This window comes from Rhopalosiphum padi, chromosome 4 (assembly GCF_020882245.1).
Source record: "Rhopalosiphum padi isolate XX-2018 chromosome 4, ASM2088224v1, whole genome shotgun sequence".
Taxonomy (NCBI): domain Eukaryota; kingdom Metazoa; phylum Arthropoda; class Insecta; order Hemiptera; family Aphididae; genus Rhopalosiphum; species Rhopalosiphum padi.
The window spans coordinates 35,763,647-35,778,907 of record NC_083600.1 but is presented as its reverse complement, the minus strand read 5'-3'; the positions used below and the strand labels follow the sequence as shown (position 1 = coordinate 35,778,907).

Genomic DNA, 15,261 nt, shown 5'->3' with positions numbered 1-15,261 from the left:
TGTATAGACCACCTTAACCGTTCTACGGCAGCCGCTAAAATAACTGAATAAAAAATCGCTACAAATTGGATGCCGGCAGAGTTTATCGAGCGCACTGCGTTATATTTATATACGGGTACGTACTACGTATAACGGTATAATATGTATAATAATAATATGAACGGGTGTGTTCGTGATAATTTCGTATAGAAAATTCTTTATCCTGATGAAAAAAAAAACCATATTCTACAATGTCGAGAGTGGCTAAGTGTAGTAAAACTTTTATATTTTATTTTTGTTGTGTATGTCGGTAGTTTTCATAATAATAGGAAATAAATAATTTAAAATTTAATTTTTGTCGGGTTAGAAATATTTTGTGTCATAATGTAACTAAAAAACGCGTGCTTTGATGTTTGAATCCTTCTTACAAAAAAGTCAGTCAAGTTAGAAAAAATTATTTACAAAAAAAATATTCATACTTTGTGGTCATACCGGATTATGATTTATGAATATATTAACTACACAATGAGTACACGTATATAATACAATTGATATTGTCGGTTTTTTTTTTAAAGGTATTATTTATACGCCAAAAAATAATACGGAAAAAAATTAATTATATATTGGTTGAGGCAGTATATTCACTTAATGGTTGACATGTTTATTTTTAACGCAGGATATATATTGAACATGAGATATTTTGATACACGAAATATTTTACAGAGGGCTATCATTTTATTTGTATGAACGGATTAAGCATTTTCGTTAAACTTTTATTTGTAAAAAAAAAATATTTTCTATTGAAATAGATGCTATTCACTGTAAATATTATCAAACAATAATTTTTTTGACAATTTTGAAGTATCTAAATAAAAATTTTAACGAGTGGCTTTTGGGTTATTAAGATGTACCTATATATACTAAGGATAATATTATATACCTTACAAATGATTTTATAAAAATATATTTAATTGATATAGGTAATTTATTTATAAAATTTCGATAGGTTAATGTTAATTACTAACATTTTAAAATGATCATATATCATCTGTTATATCTTCCAAATCCATTATCACGAATATTAACATTTTATATCTTTAGTATACACAGAAGTGGGTAAGTTATATATTATAAATATACAGGGTGTCTCTAAAGTTTTAAAATATTCTATAAAATGTTCGTAATCCATAAAAGTTCTTAAACTTTCTAGACACCGTGTATATGAGTTATAATTTATGATTTATGATGACGATTGACGAATACATTTATTACATGGATTCTGAAAATAAATGCTAATGTTCGTTCTCACTGTTCCGGGCCTTGTAGGATTTATTTAAAAAAACAAAAAATACAATTTAATTGATGTGTTGGCGTACGGGGGGGGGGGGGGGTAGGTTGAATTTAATAATATTACGTGACGTTTCTCTCGCAATAATTGAACATGTGAACACGACATAAATATAACATAATATATATTGTATAATATTTCTAACCATTATAAAGCACCTAGGAAATACCTTATTGTTTTGGCATATATTATTTTGAATATTTTTTATAATTGGATATTATAAGTCATGATCCTGTATCGTATTTTTTTATTTTTTCATTAGTCCATAATAATCAATATATGTTATATTATATTGTTAGTCGGTAAGCGGGTAAATATAAACGTATCTAGATGGCATATAGCCTAAGATTAGTACGATTATATACACCGTGAAGCCCTTTTGAAACAGCTTATTGAAATATATATATACCGGATGATCTGTTTAACGTAACATTAATTATTAAAAAAAAAATAATAAATTAACTTTATTCTTTTGAGAATATATTTTTTTTACATTATTTTATTTACACAAGTGTCGTCAGTGGGCGGCTTTTCCATATTATTTTCTGGCAGCAACCTTCTTGTAGTGTAGTCACTTAAGTTAATTATATAAAATATGTTTAGAATGTTTAATCCAAATAAAGTGAAAAAAAATTCATGTCGTTAAAAACGACATTTTTATATAAGTATAATATTATATTTTTTACTATTTTTTATCGTACAGTTGTCTATTGACAAAATGTATTTATACTTCCTTATTCCAAAGTAGAATATTTGTAGGAGTATTTTCATATGTATGAAATATGTAAATTTGGACGAGTAGTTTATGAGTTATAAGTATTTAAAGTTTGGATGAGTGGAGCGTGGACCACTACTTTGATCGTCTAAACTTTAAATACTTATAACTAATAAATTACTTGTCTGAAATTTTATTTTTATAAATCGAAATAATTCAAATAATATTCTGCTTTGGAATACGAAATTAATAATGTATCTCGTCGTATGAAAAAAGTAAAAATGTGTTTTTTTAACAATTTAAAATTATGTAAAAAATAATATTTTTAAATACGTTAGTGTTTTCTCGTGTAAGAAGTATCTTAAATGGACAATCTCGACGTATATCCTTCAACACGTTTTATCACCCTACGCCTCTGTCGGTACCTAATCAGTAATAACACTTAGGTCATTCGAATCGTTCAAGCATCAACGGGTCGGCTATAGTTTGAGTTTCGAGTCTATATAAGTACGAGATAACAAACTCGTAGACGCGAAAAAAAACAACGTGAAATCGTCCGATATGACTTTATACTATATATACCGTAAACGATATATGGTTTTCACTTGGCGGTCGCCTAGGACGTACTTACAGTTTCGCCGCACCGTCTGCGATTCACGACGATTTTCGATCGAATGTTTTCGTGTCACCGCCATGACGTGATGGATGTAGTGTATATTTTTTTATAAATAATTATAGACAATAACAACAAACTGACGTGCAGCGCGTCAAAACATATGCGGTGAAACGAGTCTTGAGCGACCAACGAGCCTCTATATACATTATTATACCATATATATATACCGGCCCGACGAAACGCCCCGCCCCGCCCGCTGCCCGAGTATTACACACGCCGCGTACAAAGCAGAATGCATATAGGTAAGTTACCTATATTATTTACAAGTTCTTTGTATAGGAATAGCGAAAATTGCATACGCCTTTACAGCGCTTATTTAAAATGTATTGTATTTACGTGTAATGTATGTGTATTGTATAGGTTTGGAAAATCCATGTAAAACCTTGGGGAAATAGTCACGCAACATAATATAAATATTAAGCACGGTCGTGCATTATCGTTGCTTGATATTATTTATATAATATATACACACACTACAGTACGGTATGTATGTAAAATATGTGCTGTATGTCATATATAGTGTCATACCTCTATATACGTGCAGTATATAGGTGGCAAATTAAACAATTACCGCTATTCAATATAATAGTGTGGCCAGTAACAGCATTATAATAATACGATCGGGCGAGGTGTTGGATTCGGTGTTGAGGGGGAGGGGGGTGAAAAACAAAAGCGCCACTAATATAGGACGTTTTAGTATAGTTATATAACAATAACGCACGGGAAATATTGTTTATTTGTATACTATAATACAGGTACATAATATTATAATAATATGCTTTGATGGATTTTGGTACGCTTCGATTAAAATATTCGCATGGTCATTTTTTATTTATTTATATAATTTATCCTTATATTTTAATAATTATTTAACTCGTCATTTGCCTTATACTATGCCCTTAACACTGCTGACTATCTGATATTATACTAACATATTATAACTAAAACTAATGTATTAAGCAAAATAATTAATGAGAGATTAACTATTACAAATTAATAATTTTTACCAAACGATATTTTTTTCGTATAAATAATAGGTCCAAATATTTTGTTTTAAACGCGTTGAGTTGACATTTTTCAATGCGATTTCGTCCAACTCGTCTAAGCTTGCTCTGTAACAACCCGGGTATAATGAAGAAAAAAGGAAATTCGTTAGCGGTAAACGTTTTTAAAGTTGAATTTCGCAAGCGATTGGTGCTGTATATAAACCAACTGTGCAGGTATAACACATACAGAGTTATTCCATTGGTCCAATGATCGTGCCGACGAAAGTATAAGCAAAATCGACTACGGTTTTGTTATTGAAACCAAAAAATTCAAAAGCTGAATGCTTTCCGTAAACGTTTACTTCGCCGTTTAGAAAAGAGACAGCTCGAATTTTTCCGTTATCAACGTTTCAAATGTTTATCATTATTGAATTTCCTCAGAGATAATGCAAGTCGAACAATTTAACTTTTGAAAATTCGTTTATGTTACATAGCATTGCAGTAAAGTTGTTGTTATTATTGGTTTTAACATTTATTAAATGTATAAATAAATACCTATACATATTATGTCTATGTGCAATTCAATCAGAAAAGTTAACCTCTTGACTACACGATTGTTCCATTTTGTTTTTCAAATTAACGCGTGGGTAAATAATAGTCATTCATAATTGCTCGACAATGACTTATGAATTCGTCTAATGGAAACGTTCACAATAAAATAGGTAATACGTTCCAATGATTTATGCGTCATAGTTTGTATAGTGCATCATCGCCATAACCGATGCGATGAAAATATATTTTTGCACATAATATTTTAATGACATTGTTACATTGAAATAATATTTTAGATGTACAAATACATTCTCGATAGGTAGGTATTGAGAAGGGTATTTGAATTTATTTTTAATGGTACATAAATTATTATACTTTTATATACAATGTAAACCTGGGATTGGATTATCATGTTTCTCTCCATTTGGTTCAAGATGGTCTATTTCTTATCCTTATTTATTTTTCAATAGTAATTTGAAATTTCAACTGCTTTCGATATCCTACTCCTGGCTGGCTGGCGTGGAAAAAAAAATTAGAATCTCAACTCAGAAATGCTCGTTATTTTTTATCCATTATTCTCGTTCACCCGCTTGTTAAAATTTGTTTTCACTTTCCGTTCTTATCCGTCAAAACCATCTTGTTATTATTCAATTATATTATATTATATACATTGGAATTACGTTGTTTTAACAACTTATCTATAAATCAATGTTTGCAGCGTGTATATTATAATAACATTAACGTGTACGCGTTATTATAATACATATTATTGTATTTACTCTCCCTCAAGTCAGAGGGTTTCAAACTGGTGGGCTTCCCTCCTCTTGTTATTCGTGTTGTTGTTATCGTTTACTTGTTGTATATAAATATTACGGATTGTAAATATTCTTTTGTTAAAAAGAAAAATGTATTAACCAAATTTAGGTAGGTATTACCTGCTATTGCGTATGAAATTTATCGATTTTATCTATTGAAGTTTTGGCAGATATGTCTAGACTTGTGTCCATTCTGTTCATCCTATCAATATTTCTAACTATATATTGATAAGTATGTTGTCCCTAACTAATATTGTTAATAATATTAAATATAATAATGAAGGACATAGGACATTTTTTTTAAATATTAGTAAATTTTTTTATTCGTCTTGATTATTGGCACGCAGTGTTTTAATGAAAAACAACCAATTACCATAATTATCGAATTTATATGATTGATCATTTCGTGTGTAATGTGTTCTGTATATGGTAAATTAAGTGTATAAAGAATGCCTTTTTAGTCAGTCTTAAAACACCGTGATGTATTGATGTATAAATGATTATTTTATAAAATTGGCTTTGTTATTTTCAATGTTGATTTTAATGAAATAATATACTTCATACAAAATCGTTATAAAAATATTATATTTCCATATAGGTACTATAATATTATTACAATTACCTCTATGGACAATAAATATTATTTCACCATAACTCTTAAAATATTGTATATAGTATAAGAATTGTGGCACTGAAACTCAGTGATGTCTTACTGTCTTCGAATTTTAAATTAATTATAAACTACTGAGTTTATAAAAAACTCTTAGCCTTATGAGTTTGACCAACCAAAAGTTGTTACTTTCTATATTTAATTATATATATAGTTATTTCTCTGTTTTATTACTTCGTATATGTTCAACTTTTAAAAACTTTTGAAAATTAATATGGGCTTTTCTAGAACCATCTATTTGTATACTGTATAATTTATTTTTATGGAGTTGTCGATCTAAACCTATTAACTATTAAGAAATGTTCTGTAAAAAATCTTTCTGAACTTTGTTATTACCTAAAAATGCGTACAAAATATCATCAATGTCTTATTCCACTTACAATTTAAGAAAATTAAGAAAACCATCCCCATATTCTAATATATTATCCTATGTCTGATATTATATCCTATCGTGTAAAGTCCCGACACCTATTAGTTATACCCTGACAAGCCAAGTTAAATCCTGACAATTTTTTTTATTTATATAACTTGTTTTTTTTTGCTATAAAACTAAAATAACACTGTTACTAGTTTTAAAAGTAGTAAAAAACGTCAAAGTATGATGTTTGTTGCCTTATTGACTTATTTTGGAAAAAAAAAACAAAAACTGATTCGGTGAATAGAAAATGGCCCCAAAATTAAAAAAAAACATCTTGGAAATCTGAACCGAGGAAGCTGATTTAATATATTATTTATATGTTTATATTATTTTATTTACATATACATATATATAGGTATATATATAATGTTTAAACAATAAGCATATAATATATTAATATAATATCATATGTAACATGTGTCACTGAGTTATTGCAGTAAAGCAAGTATTAAATAATATTACCTAATTCATTTATAATTTTAAAGTTTAGAATACTGATATTTCAATTGTTTAAATTCATAAATTAGATTTAGTTTTATTGTTTTATATCACACTATATTCAAAAGTTTTATAATACATTACAAGCATAGAAATTATTCGATTATTATTTTTTGTTTTGTTTTTACGATATTCGTAAGTTATTAATAGCATATTTAGAATTTTTAATGTATTTTATTTTCTCTCTCTGTTTTTGCTGTTATATTTGTTTGTTATTGTATATTATATATATAAATAATATTATTAAAATGTAACTAAATCATTATGATAATATTCTACTTCCCATTCAAGTTTTCCTTATAGGAGATAAATAAATTATTATTTAATTGCAAATAGTAATAATAATAAAAAAAAATTAGGCTTAAATTAAATTTATTCAGTTTATGATTAATATTAAATTAAAACTTCTTATTTTCATATACGTATTCTCTATAAATCTTAAATATATAAAATAAGTATTTTTTTTCTTTTGTCTAGTGTTTTTAAATGGAATTACAAATATTTGTGATTTGGTTTTTTGATTGTAATTTATTTGTTTCTGTGGTTTTAAATGATCTTTTGAATTTTTTATGTCACACCTAAAATGTAGGTATACTCATTTCGTTATTGTGTTTATAAAGTGTTATTGATAACGTTTCGACTAGGTTATCTTATTTTTGACATGGATATTATGTCAGAGTTGTTAATTAAGATTGGAAAGGGGTAACAGTGTCAGCAAAAGCATAACAATGGAGTATTCAACCTTATTTTATTCAAGTGATTATTGTTCTAGTAATTCATACTTCTCTTTATGATTAAAATTGTAATGGTTTATTTACACGAAATGCAACTTGAATTATCTGAATTAAGCCTGATAGGCTTATGAACATTTTTTAAAATGTTATAATGTAAAACCTAGTTTTAATCTTTTACGTTTGAACATTTTGTATTTAATTTAATTATTCTAAAATTAACTGATGTTAGCGAATAAGGTAGTAAAATGTATCATACAAAAGTCAGAAATACTGTAACACAATTAAAAATTACTCTTGCAAATATTAAAATCAACTATTTATCAATTCATTAATCCTAATATTTATAACAAATATATTATATTTATTATTTTTCAATAATTAAATGTATTCAAAAATGTTTCATAATTTATAGTAAGACTTACAATACGGTTTGTTAGTACTAGGTGGTGTAGATTTTTTATTTAGTGATTTAAGGCGATTGATGACGTGTAGTGAAATCTTCTGTTTATTCTTCCAAACACGAATTATTGAAAATTATCTAAGAACATTTTTCTGAAAATATTGTTAATCATTAACTAAAATTACTATGAAAAGTTAAGTTTATTAAATATATATGTATAGATTATCTTCCCATTATAATTAACATTTAAACTATTTTAAAGAATATATATAATTTTATATATTTTGTATGCCAATTATTAGGTTAGGTATTCTCATTTGAAATTTAAAAATCTAGCTTACTATTTGAAAATTACACATTTTCGCAATTAAGGAAAATATATAATTTTATAACAATTTTTAAATTGTTTAGAACTATATAACTTAATTTTTAGTACCTACATTTATGTAGTATATGTATAAATAATAATAAAATACTAAATAAATATAAATCATAAATATTTTCTGAATTATTTCTGGAATAACAATTTTTATATAGATTTATGTATGAAATTGTTGTTATTTATTGAAGCGCATACATTTATATTTGTGATAATCCCTGTTTTAATCATTATGAATATTAATGTAGATTATACAACAGATGTAAAAGTTATAGTTCGTTAACACATATACAAGGTGATTACTGATTACCAAGTATAGTGCTCACCTACATTTTTTCTTTCATAGTGCATTTATTCAAGAAAATTGTAATGCATTAAAAACAAAATTCGTACAAACAGTTTTTAAGGTATTTAACTTTGTGTACATGATAATGATAATTGGTTTGAGAGATTAGGGGCTATAGTAATTTGACAGTGTTATAGTAATTTACATAATATTAATCTATCAATCTTCATAATTTGTAAAAATGATCCAAGTACAATAAATACTAGATTTAATATCAAATATATTTAAAATGTTTGTAAAATAATTTTAAGGGATATTATCTTGAAAGTAAATGTTTTAATAACTGAAAAACTACTCGTTCGAATTTTAAATTAAATGCATACAATTTTTCTTAAAAATTACCCATCAAATAGTTATTTACAGTAAAAAAGCGGGGTTCCTTTTAAAAACACAAGTTTGTATCTCTGCAAGACATTCCTTAAATAGTAAAAAATCTCAAAAATGTTAAAATATGGTCTTTAAGTGTGTATAAAAATTTCAAAAATTAGAATTTGAATACATTTATTATTAAGTGGAAAATTGGGCGTAAGCATACTTGATTAGTTACTCTGTATATTAATTCAATATGAATGTGGTGTATAATTTAAAAGCATATGACGTTTACCAATGCACTATCAATAACACTGTATTTAAAAAACAACGTATTTGAAGGGTTAAAAAATGAGTATTATTAGATGACGATAACTATAACTATATTGATTTATGAAATTTGTTAAATAAAAGAGAAAATAATTTATAATATACGATAATTAAACTATTCATGTTTGTATTACTAACGAATAATTCTTATTTTAAAATTAGTGCTAACCAGTGCAGACGTGATCGGTAAAGGATTACCGCTGTGAGGGCGGAGATCTCCCGGGAAAAATCCAGTAAGCGCTTCTGATCCTTACATATTTTAACGTTATTACCTATTTAAATTATAAAGTACAATATTTTAGAAAAATGATTGATTAGGTAATTAATTATATAAGTAATAATAGTATAATAGTATTCATAACAAAAGTATAATATTATTCAGTTTATAGTATTAGTATTTTATTTTACTTTATTGCTATATCAATATAATATAAACACAATACACAAGTTACATTATATTTACATTTGAATAATAAAATTTAATTATATTAAAGATTGTTAAACATTTCCATTTAATGTATTTTCTGTGTTTTATTAACGTGAAACGTACTTTTTATGCAATTCATAATTAGATAAAATTATCATAGGTATACAAGTTTAAACTGAAAACGTAATAAAATAACAATTTAATTCAGAATCACATTAGATATTCCCAGAAAAGTTGTAAAATAAACATCAATATATTTACAGGGTTTACAATATGTTTAAAAATAAGTACACATTCGCGTAATTTTTTATTGTACTGTGCTGAGAAATCTGTGTCACACGACGATGCACCGATTTTTTTCTTTTTTGTCAACAATAGGTAAAGGTACATTATTGATTTCATTTAATAACGTTTCTGCTCTGTCAACCTTACATTTTCTCGGCTGCAACCTTTACACGTCAATATGACCTGAGTAGTGAGCTGTCATCAGTTACATAATAGCTTTTGTTAAATTAAAATAATACAACTATTTGACATAATTATTACTTTTTAATAACAAAAAAAATATATATACTGTGATTTGTCAAGCTTGTTCACCTCCATTCTTTTCTTTATTTTTCCTTTTGATTTATTGAGTATACTTAAAGATCATATTTTTAATCATTTACATTTTAGTATCATTTAAGAAGTTATTTATGGCGTTACCAACTTCTTGTTTTCTAATGAGAACTGATCTTTTTTATTGTTAATTATTAAATATGATTTTTTCGATAACTTTGATGTAGGCACTTATTTAAAACAAAATTTGAACAAGTAGTTTCTGAGTTATTAAAATGTTTATAACAACTAGAGGTTACAAAATGTCAAACGATTCAAAAACTACTTGTTTTTATTACAATTTCAATATGTTAAAAATATCAAAAAAACCATCTGCTTAACAAATAACAGGAAAAAGGGTATTTCTAAATTGAATAATGGAAGGTGGTATCTGCTTGAGACACGCTTTTAATTATATTTAATTATTAAATCTAAATTATTGAATATATGATCCTTAAGTGTACTTAAAATGTCCTAACATTTGAATAAATTCGAACTATAGGAAAAATGAGAGAATCGTCCAATAATCGATTAATTTAATAATAGAATATTTATAGTATCCATTGGGACTTTTTTTTTGATCGAATAGAATAAGTTACATAATTGTAAGCCCTTCTCCAATTACTTTTGAATTCAACCTTGGCCTTATGTGTGACTATGTGATGATGAGATGACCGAAATAAGTCATCTTAAGGTAATGAATATAATATTATCAGTCCTATGTGCCACTCAACAGGATTAATGATAATTTTTTCTTCTTTCCATCACAAAATAATATGTGAATTAATTTTTGTGTTTTTGAAAGATTAATTAAATATTTATAAACAAACAATTTTCATACGTTTTATTTAGATTATTTTTTTTATTCTAAGTAAATAAATATTATTTTACTATATATTGTCATTATTTTAATTTTATACCTTATCGATTAATATTTGAAATTATAAATCGATCAGCTATTTTAGTATTTTACTAATTTATTACCTTGATTTAATTCTAAAAAAAAAAAAAATATAACCTCTTTTTAGTTGTATAAAGATCTGGCATTTTTTAGATGAGATTTACAGAGAGATAATTTTTATATTCAGGCAACTTAATAGAATTTATAATTAAATATATAAATGATTCTACTAAATTGTTTAAAGTACTAAATAATATTATATGTAATCTATTAGATACCAATTTTAAAATATTTAATATCAAAAATTAAAATGTGTCCTTAAACATTATACTATAATACTATAATACTATAATAGTAAACAAAGATTCTTTAGTTTTGGCCTTAGAATTATTTTTTGTATCATCGACTATTTATCGTTATGATATTTTGATTTTGAAATATGAGTACTATCTAACCACTACTCAATATTCATTTGAATATCTTATATATTTTGCATTTTACAAAATACTGCTTTATACTAGCTCTTTTTTACATCGGTTTGGATCGTGGGCGTACCTCGTTTCGTTGGAATTACGATTATTTTTCAATAAACAGTAATTTATATCGTATAATGTATAATTTGCAAATACAAGTATAATACAAATATTTATTGACAAAACTTTTACTCTTTATTTACGACTGTTGAATATTGTGTATCTCGTATTTAATTTATTTTAATAAAATAGGATTTTATTAAAATATACCTAATATAAGAATATAATATATATAATTAAAGCACAACTGACTTTTAACATTAATGAGTAAAATTTAAATTTTGCAGGATAATAAATCTCTGAAACGTATATAAAAAATGAAAAAAAATATTTATTTAATTTATGTATAAAAATCAGGTAAGTCGTTTTGCTAGAAGATGTTGAGTGTATCTCGCCATTGATATATCACTGAAATGGACGTGATCAATTTTAATTCAATGATAAATAATTGATTCCGAGCGAAGACAGTTTCTCGGCCTAAATTTCTAATGATATTATATTATAAATTTATATTGCTAAGCATAAACTATTAATATAAACAATTTTCTATTAATTAGAATGAAGTAATAATTTTTGTCAAAACCAAAAATAAAAATGCATATATTATGCGTATTATATAACATACGTAATATTACTAACTGTTATTAATATATATAGGTATGGATAGATTCGTAGTATAATTGTATAAATTAGATGCTTAAAATTAATCTTAATATTTTAAAATTGCATCGTATATTGTAAATAATATTAAACGTAATATGATAAAATATGTCAAGTCTCTACGAAAAATATATTTTTTTGGATTATAATTAAATGAAATCGTTGTTTTTAATTTAATTTTTAATTTTGTCAAAATTTGAACTCAAAATGTCATCTATTAAGCAAAATAAATTATAAATAAATATTTTTTAAATTTGTATGCTTTTGTAAGAATTAATTATGAGGAATAATAATATATTGGATCTTCAAGGCTTAGTTATAAGCATTAAGAATTTTATACATTTTTATTTTTAACTACAGAATAATTTTCAGACTTTTGTGATTTTGACATAATTCGAACTTAGGTTATACAATTAAAACGATTATAAAATAAAGTGTTATCACATTATCGTTTTGATATAAAAATTATTGATTTATTTGTAATCGGAATGATATGAAACACATTTATGTATAAGAAGAATATTTTTCTTTCATACTGATTGTCTTTAAAAATAATTCGCTACAATATCTGAGATCTTGTAGTCATCGGACATTAGTTATGAAATTCACGTGTATTTAATTATATACACAATATATAGTATAATATTAATACAAATGTGAACTATACGATTGGTATGTTAAAACTCTGTTATCATTAAAAAACATTTGATTATATTTTGAAATGAAACTATTTTAACTGATTTTTCGATTGTTTAAAAAGTGATAAAAATCATTTCTTTTATTTACATAACAAAACGTAAACTGTTAACTATTATTATTAGTCGACCCAATTTTTTGCCGTTTCCCTATCTACGACCCTTTGTCGTAATGTTTGGTGAATTATCTTCCGAGTGTCGCGAGTCCGTGACCTTTATCGCAGTATACGCATATTATTATTATTACAATATATATTATAATAATGTAGGTAATATATTATGTGCATATTATATAAAATTATATTTGATTTTAACGATTGTTTTTTCTTCTTATTCTTATTAATTTCGTTAAATTGATTTAAATAATATTACCTATTATTAAGATTAAATATTATATATAATCTGTATTAATTTATACAATAAATAATATAGGTGATTTGTATAGGGCTGGACGACTTGATTGAAGGGGATGTTCAAACAATACTACTTCACAAATATTATCTATTACACATTTTATTTTATTTAGGAATATATATTTGTTTTAAATGATCCGATTACATAAGCTAACCAATACCTGCCAAATCTACAGTATGTAACTAATAACTATGTGTGTTTATGACTATCTATATCATTACATATTATTACATCATATCAATACATTACATTGCTCATATATAACTTTAATACATATTACATAACCATTTTAAATGGTTTTCACATTTTTTCATATTTGTATAAATTATTATTTATTATTTACATTTTTAACAGTGATACTAATTAATAAACGGTAGAAATATTTAAATATGTTCTAAAAATGTAATTTAATTTATTAACACGGTGGGTTATTTAACTGTATCAACATAATAAACTGACGATACAATTAGTAAATATTAAATTATTCATTTATTTTTGCAATGGTCAAAATGTATTGAGTTATAAATAATTTATGTGTGTACAGGAAACCTTATTTATAGTCAATAGGTATTAGACCTGTTGTGTGCTTTTTCCAACATTTCCCATTTATTCTGAGGTCATTCGTGTTTTTGTCATTCCACTATAGTACTATACCCTCCAAAGACTATACCTTTTTAAATCACTTTTCCTTTGACCTCTCTACAACATTCATATTGAATATATGTACATCTTTACTTTGTTGCTTTATACATCTTGATTTCACGTTTCAAATTATATTATAGAACTTACGCACCTAACTCATTTCTAATGCAAGGTAAATACATTTTAAATGATTTTGTTCTCACGATATACGTCATTGGATAGGTACAATAGTTTTTTTTTTATTATTAATAGACTTACCTAAAATTAAAACTAGACATTTGTTTTTACTTTTCTGTATTAATAATTATTGTATGTTGTTAATGTACTACACTGCCACTTGCTTAATTCCCGTAATATATTTAGGTAAAATTACGACTTAAAGTGGAACCGTCTAGATTGCACTCGGATAATATTTAGATTATGTAGCTAAGTGGTATAATTTCCCGTTTTTCCCAGGGCTACAAAATAAACCTAAAAAACCAACAACCGTTTTGTTCACAAAATGGTAATATATATATTATATGGGGTATTGAAAAATGTAAAATCGTACGATGCAAATGTTGCATACTAGGTACGTTGCCAACAACACAAATCACGCTACTGTTCTGATAATATATTGTTTTATTCTCGCATGAAGAGTTTAACGGAACATCAAAATAAAACATTTAATATTTTATGAGTAAACCATAAACGTATGAAACAATTTATTCAACATAACTTTTCTTAATCACGTACACAGTTATTGTATTTTTCTTTTTCTTTTTTTTTTTTTTTTAATGTAATAATAATGGTGAAAGTTCAATAGCGAAGATGGTTTGGGAAAATATTATTATGTTATTATTTTTACGAATGGCTCGGTTCTATTGTAACCGTTAGGTACATAAAGTGGCTTAATATCATAGGGCCGCTAGGGGTCTACATACAAATAAAAGAAAATAACTGTACTAAAATCCAAAATTCTAAAACATAAAATGTGTACACATTTTTCTTGTTTATTCGATCATCTAAAATAAGAAAAACAATCTGAAAATATTAAAAAAATATCTTTTTAGTTTGGTTTTAATATTCCTTTATCTTTTATGTGCTATTTATTTATATTATATTATATACATTGTTTATTATATATATATTTATAACTGATATTATTCTAATTATATCATCTACTCTAATTATAATAATATTTTAGTGAATGGTCTTGAATGTTTAAAATATTTAATTTAAATCATAATCCGTAAAC

General features: G+C 25.3%; 2 protein-coding genes across 4 annotated transcripts in view; one reads left to right on the top strand and one right to left on the bottom strand.

The window, feature by feature from the left end:
* Positions 1-15,261, top strand: part of LOC132930169 (uncharacterized) — a 134,130-nt gene that overhangs the window by 38,047 nt on the left and 80,822 nt on the right. The gene's annotated exons all lie outside the window — the stretch shown is intronic.
* Positions 1-15,261, bottom strand: part of LOC132930172 (uncharacterized) — a 101,767-nt gene that overhangs the window by 35,896 nt on the left and 50,610 nt on the right. The window contains exon 1 of one of the 3 annotated variants that reach the window (XM_060995888.1): positions 2,674-2,814. The exons of the other annotated variants lie outside the window; for them this stretch is intronic. The gene's annotated coding sequence lies outside the window, so the exon portion shown is untranslated. Of the gene's footprint in view, positions 1-2,673; positions 2,815-15,261 lie in introns of those variants that run through there. 3 annotated transcript variants of the gene reach the window in all.